We start from the raw sequence: 5962 nt of genomic DNA, 5'->3' as shown, positions 1-5962 counted from the left end.
ATCACCACCACCCCGTGGCCGGCCGAATCGCCGCCATCCTCTCGCTTGAAGCCGATTCCAATTCGCATCACGCAATTCCGGAATTTCCCGATCAACACAGAGGAGAATCAGATGACAAGAGCTTGGATTCGGTTGTTGAAGAAAACAGGGATCAGGACGATGATCCTCGGTCGGTCGAAGAAGAAATGGTTCCTCTGGCAGACGGGGCATTGACAAATGATGACGCCTTTGGATCAATTGAGGGGAACTGGAGCTGGTGAGAACTGAGAACGCGGTATCCAAAAGGCTGGATTTGCTTAAGCAAAAGGTGGCTTCGGTGACAGCGGGGAGGAAGGAGCTGGCGAGGAGGCGGAGGAAAGCCATTGAGAGTGTGAATTTGGCATCGGGGAGATATAGGGAGCTCGAGGGGGCCTGTGAGGCTGAGGGTTTTTGAGCGGGCAGAGAGGGTCAGCGAGAGCCTGGCGGCATTCGAGAAGGAGAAGGATGAGCCGCTGGTCAGATTGAGGCAAGTGGAGTTGGAGTGCGATTCTGCTGATGGCTCTGCTGGAGTCACAGATAGCGGCAGAGAAGGAAAGTGTGGGCGTGTGGCTCTGCTGGAGCAGTTTGCGAAGGTATGGTGCATGCCTCTTAACATCTTCTGCTTGCATTCTATACCCAACTTAGCTTGAACTAATGAACACTTGTATGTCTTGTACATTTGAAAGCTGGATCACTCCGTGTCCTTTGAAATCATGAGTTAATTGGTTACATTGGATTGGGTAACTAATTACTCAATCAAGTTATGTATATACAGAAAGAGATTTGTTCAGATTGGTAGAGATTATCAGTATAGTAAGTATAGGAACCCTACTACATTATTTGAATTAAAATTACAACTAAAATCTCTTCTGCTTCATGTCTACAGATGTGTTGTTTTATACTTATTTATATTAGTTTTAGCGTTTATTGTATATGAAGCTTCTATCCACATGAATCCTTTTCTAGTAACATACTCAGTTGGCATGAGGCTTGGAACTGAAAACATTGTTTGAATGCCCTACTGAGTGCAAGACTTAGTTCTGGAGTTTTGTGCAAGTCTACCAACTGCACAAGAGTCTTTCCATGGCCGTAAGGGGACACTAATGCCATTGTCATGCATCTGATTAGCTTAGAACTTCTCAGGATCATGTAATGCACACATCTGGAAGGATAGCTGACCGTAAAACAGATCATGTTTATTGTTGGGTCAAATTTATGCCACAAATCCCAAAAGAAAAATAATATTAAGATACTAAACAACAAACACGATGTTTAAATTATAAAGATACTCTGAAATTACCTTAGACGATGTAGAATATTTTGGGCATGGTTTGACTCAAAAAGAACTGGTAGAATATATTCAGCTGATGGCTCTCTCTTCACCTTGCAATTGTCTTTTGACAATGTCACTGGTCTAGTGGATCTCTAGATCACCATCATTTTAGCTTGTGTTTCGTGACCTTGTGGGACCTTGCTGCCACTACTTCCAAGATGGCTGAGTCCATGTAATTTTCTTTTGTTTTTTTCCCACGAATACCACTTTTACTTGCCTACTAACTTACCTCATCACCATTGTTGCACATTGTTGAAGTATGGCTACCTGAGGCCAAATCGAACTTCATGAAGTTCATTGTTAACTGGATTGAGACAAGCGCACAAATAGATCTTGTAGATAAACAAAGAGTCCCATTGACTGCATGAAAGAGATTAGTCCAGAATCAGGTTCAAAAACCCCAAATAATTAGACTTTTTGTACTGAATCATTAAACTAGAGCCCGTTGTAATTATGGATACAGACCAAATACGAAAAATGTCCCATGCATGAAAGCAGCAGATCTTATCCATTTTGACATGTGACAATTGAGTCATAGAAGTGATATTGGCCGTTCCAATTTTGTTCCCTTTGTGTAAGCAGTTGCTTGTGCTTTGGACCACCTTCGCTCAATTAAGGGCACATGCATGACTAGCATCTGGGATAATGCGATCCCTTATCTGCAGTACATGTGGTTGCAAGTCAGGATTTGTTAGTGGAGATTGAATCTATTTATGCATAGCTGGAAATATATGTTTTTATGAAGTATTTGTAGACTTTGTAAATTAAATGAAACCATGAGCTTTTCGACAATTTTGAATATTTTTAATTCTTAGAGATTCTCTTGATCAGCCTATTATGTTCTAAGTTTGGAGAGATTGAGTTCCTCATATCAACATTAGCGATGACTGCATTTGTATCTATACTCAACGAGGAGGTGAGGAAAAGCCCAGAAAGAGAGAAATTCTCTTGTTTTTCGTAGCAGAAGAAAAATCTTCTTTCCCTTTAATACCATCAAAATGCGTCCTCCCTATGTTGTCAATCATATCATACACGAAAATGCATTGTGCATCTTCCACATGGGCGCATGCTTACATAACCTTTGCTTTCTGTCAGTGGACCGTGATGCCTTCCCTTAACTGCTCTTTTTTTTTTATTATTATTCTGTAGGAACTATTATCATCAAGGGCAATCATCGAGGTAGAAATTGTTTCATTTAAGCAGAGAATAGGCTTTATTGACAAAAGAGGCCCGAGCTGGAGGCTGAAAAGAAAGTTGCTGCTGCTGCAAGAAATTTCAAGGAAGCAGGGCGAATAGCTGCTGAGGTGAAGGCACTGAATATTGAAAAGGAAGACTTACGAATTAAAAGGGAGAAGGCTGTTTTAGACCTGAAGAAGTTAGAGGAGGATATCAAAGGTGTCCTAAACAAAATACAGGAGAGCGAAATGCTAATTTCAAAGAAACAAAAAGAGGCAGCTATGACAAGTTTTAAGAGGCTCCAATTGGTAGCTGCTGCTGGTGGTAGGGCAGAGAGAGCAGCAGCTCTTGAAACAGGTGATGATAAAGAACGCGACATATTACTTGAGGAGGCTGAAAGCACAGAATGCAAGGCAAGGGAGCTTCAAGAAGCCTATCACCTTGAATCAGAAGACAAGGAGGAGACATTGGATTGTTTTGTTTCCATAACGTGTGTTGCCGATCTTGGAGGTGAGCATTTAGCTGAAATGGCTTCATCTTTAAAAGTGCCTGTAGCCAGTGGGTGACCACTGTAGCTGGTAATATCGACATCCAGTCTGAAGTGCGACGTTCTAGACTTGCCAGAGTGAATGGAACTTTTCTTCAAAAGTAGATCAGAGTCCAATCATTTTCAGTTGCGACCAATTTTTTTCTAGGCATTTTTTTGTTAGCATGAGCAAGTCCTTTTGTTTCTTAAATCAAGATCTGAAGCAGCTTGAGATTTTTTTATTCTTCTTATTTGTTTATATTTGAGTTTGGGCGTCTTTCTTTTTTGCCCGTTTAATTTTCTAGTTGAGTCACTTTGTAACTATAATTTCATTAAGCTTAGACTGTAATGCTCTGGATGATTTGCACATATCAGAATCTCAATAAAACATTCAAGATCAAATCTTATATGGCATATCTTTCGCTCTCTGTAGTTTTGCTCAGAAGCTTCTTATGCAGTGCAATTCTAGAATTCAGCCGTATATTTTATTAATTCTAGCTGTCGATTGATTTTATATGAATTTTATTGTGAGGATATGTGGTATGTAATGTTGGTCTGTTCATTGTTCTGGGTTAATTCACGTAGTTATTGTTGAAACCGCATTGGTCGTGTCTCTCGCTGCCATGATTTCACATGTGCAATTACATTAAGCTAATGCAGAATGTTTTCATTCAGATCAAAAAATGGAAGCACGAGGAACTAAGCTGATTTGCCATGGCTGGATCAAGAAAACATTTCAAGAGCATAGTTCAGAAATTCCTCTAGAGAAAGGCTCATATACCATTCGCACAGGAACAGCATTATACATAAATAATAGCAATTTTTGACCATGTAACTTCGATATCGATGGTTGCAGGTGGACATACATTCAGGAATTTTAGAAGACTACATAGGAGGATGGAAGCATCTTTCAGCATCCAACTGGAAACCATCTTCTGTAAAGCCGGGTGCGCTCCAGCTTCCTCTTCTCATTCTGGTACATGGAACTCCTCTTCTCTACATCACTAATGGCTTCTTTTGGCTCCTTGACCTATAAAGCAGATGGGGAACACAAATATGAGTCCTCAGCAGAGAAAATCTAGCACCTCAAAATCATCCAGCCAACCTTCATTTTAGTCTTCTGGCCTTGGAGGTCACGAGAGCCCCTCTGAATGATCTCTCCAGTCCTCCAGGCCCCGCCGGCAACCCTGCTCGAGCTCAGACTGTTGTCCTGCTTCTTCTCCAGCATCACAGGTTGCTTCTTCTCTAGTAGAATGGGTTCGCTCCATCCGTTCTCATTCATTTGTTTCGTTGTGGATGTGCTCGCATAAACTCCACTGCCCTTATCCAATTCGAAGCTCAGCTGCGAATCAGAGGCAGAAAGGAAGGGCAGAGGAAGGATGTCAGATTGCAACTGCATTTAGTGATAAAAGGTTTGGTCTGCTTGGTGTTGCTTTTGGCTTCTTTTTTTGTTTCCAAAATTCTTTCTTAACAAGTACCTGTCGGATCCTGCTCTCAAGTAACTGAAGGCGATCCATGAGGGACCCCTTGAGATGGGCATCATGCAGGGCCGACGGCAAGGACATGCACTGGTGATGGCCAGGCCTTGCAGCGGCCTGCCGCAGGTCTGCAGCGAAGTAGCTCTCAGGTTGCCAGTGCTTCTCCTCCAGATGCCTTAGCTGCATGCATTCAGAATCAAAAACAGAAATACCCCAAGTCAGGTGGATTGTATACTTATGCTAACATTCGTTCCGCATGTAAAAATCTTTATAATTCGAGGGCTTTGGAAGAGAACAGAAAGAGCATCTATCTGCATTCATGCACCCACTCGGAGGTCGATCTGGTCCAGCCTCCCCAACAGCATCTCTGATGAATGAAGAGTGCCAGCCCCTGCTGGAGTCATCAGCAGACGCCTCTCGGTCCCTCGTAGAAGTAAATCATCCATGATCTCTTCTCTCTCTCTGTATGTGTTTCCTAATACCTTTGAAATGTCTAAACCTTCAAAGTATCAGCTGAAGCAGAATGGTGCAGGTCGATGAGGTTGCGGGCCTCCTGTATATATAGCATGCATGCGGTGAGAAGATTGCTCGCTCACTACGTGTGCACCTCCTGCCACCAATATCCGGTCTATGAGGAGAGGAAATCGGATCATGGACCGGGCCAGGTCTCTCTCTCTATCCCTACTCTTCCGGGGTTCTTTCCCGACTGTGCACAGGTGACACGGGCCTCAAAACACTTCCATTTGCTTTCATTTGGTAGCAAAAGCTGACTGAACGCCTAAACTTGTTTGGTTGGGAGTTCTTTATTTTGTTCGGGTTTGGGTCGGGTTATTTGAGTCATGTACTCCAGCTTAGACGAAATTTGGATCTCAAAAGAAGAATTCTTGCAATCAGATCAGATTAGTTTTCTATGATTCACTAGTAGTTCTAACAAAAAATTACGTCGATTACGTCCATCTAGCAGTTCAGGTTTCTCTATATTTTGTAAGATATCATTTGCAGTAATGCAGGTACTCTTAACAACGCAAGCGCCTTCAGAGCTACATGATATATAAAGTAATTTATGCTTCGCAACGAGGCTCAAGAGTCAAGATAAATTAGACTATAATATAATTGTTGTGCAAATATTGAATATTATTGCTCAAATTACAATTGTGTGTGTTGTGTTTATAATTGGCTCGATCGTAGAAGTATAGTTAATTAAAATTCATATGACCCAAACTTTATTTTTTTTCTAAACATTAATATCTACGTCTAGAATATGTTGAATGTCTCAAGTTAATCAGTTAGATTACTCATGTGACACACCAGAGAATTTTCAAAGAGAAGTGGGGTTGTATTTTTATCAATACAAGTAATGAATTACTTTTGAGTTATAAACAGAAAAAATATTGTGTCCATTGTCCAGCCCAGATACTTCTAAATTTTTAT

The 5962-nt window shown here is 41.4% G+C and overlaps 1 pseudogene; it reads left to right on the top strand.

Moving 5' to 3' along the window:
* The first annotated feature begins 241 nt into the window (after nt 1–241).
* Nucleotides 242–5449, top strand: LOC103711914 (annotated as a pseudogene).
* Nucleotides 5450–5962: the final 513 nt, after the last annotated feature.

This window comes from Phoenix dactylifera, chromosome 11, assembly GCF_009389715.1.
Source record: "Phoenix dactylifera cultivar Barhee BC4 chromosome 11, palm_55x_up_171113_PBpolish2nd_filt_p, whole genome shotgun sequence".
In the NCBI taxonomy this organism is placed as follows: Eukaryota; Viridiplantae; Streptophyta; class Magnoliopsida; order Arecales; family Arecaceae; genus Phoenix; species Phoenix dactylifera.
This window is presented reverse-complemented; position numbering and strand designations above follow the sequence as displayed.